Genomic DNA, 929 nt, shown 5'->3' on the forward strand with positions numbered 1-929 from the left:
AATTAAATGTATAAGAATTTCCATGGACCAGCACTTGGGAGGTAGAGACAGGCATATCTCTGTGAGTTTGAGGTCAGCCTGGTCTACAGAGTGAGTTCCAAGGCACCCAGGGAGGTTACTCAGAGAAACCCTGTCTTGAAAAATAAAAATAAAAACAAAACAAAAAAAAAAAAAACCCGAATTGACATGCACATGGTATCAATTCATAGCATTGAGACCTTAAGAGAGTACCAAGAAATCCCTGAAGATTATCAAAAAGAGCTAGTGTCAGAGGTAAAGTTATATTTTTATATCTTAAAAATGTTTATCAGCAACTACTCTTGTCATGAAGGAGCAGCAAAGATGGGGTAAGTGGCTTATGACTTGCAGCATTCATGAGTGTTTACGATGAGTTAAACCCTTAATCCTAAACCTTGTTTTCAATGTTTTGACAGGAAAGCTAGCAATGGTAAAATAAAACAAAGGAATGGAGTTTAAAGGCTACCTGCTATCTGTAGATGGCTACATGAACATGAAGATGTAAATACAGAAAAATATACAAATGGGGCATTGCCTGAACATCTGGTTGAAGTTTTAATATGAGATTTAATAGGATGTGATAATAACCTTTATATCACAGACATTGAAGAAATAGAGGAAGAAAGGGGAAATTAGAGAATAACACCTTTTGTTAGGTGTGTGTGTGTGTGTGTGTGCTTGTGTGTGCACATGTGTGTATGTACATATATTTCTACACAGTTCTCTGTGTAGAAATTTGTTGTCTCAAAAATTCAAATATAGTTTTTAAGTTAAATGATTAAACTACCATTGAATATAAAGTTTCCATATAAACTAAGGTTTAACTTTTTAATATTTATTTTCTCTTTCCAACAAATACTCCTGGAACAATGGTTTAGCTAATTGCTAGAAATGGACCTCCTCTGTTTTAG

General features: G+C 34.2%; 1 pseudogene; it reads left to right on the forward strand.

The window, feature by feature from the left end:
- The first annotated feature begins 387 nt into the window (after positions 1-387).
- On the forward strand, positions 388-654 carry LOC114685588 (annotated as a pseudogene).
- Positions 655-929: the final 275 nt, after the last annotated feature.

This window comes from Peromyscus leucopus, chromosome X (assembly GCF_004664715.2).
Source record: "Peromyscus leucopus breed LL Stock chromosome X, UCI_PerLeu_2.1, whole genome shotgun sequence".
Taxonomy (NCBI): domain Eukaryota; kingdom Metazoa; phylum Chordata; class Mammalia; order Rodentia; family Cricetidae; genus Peromyscus; species Peromyscus leucopus.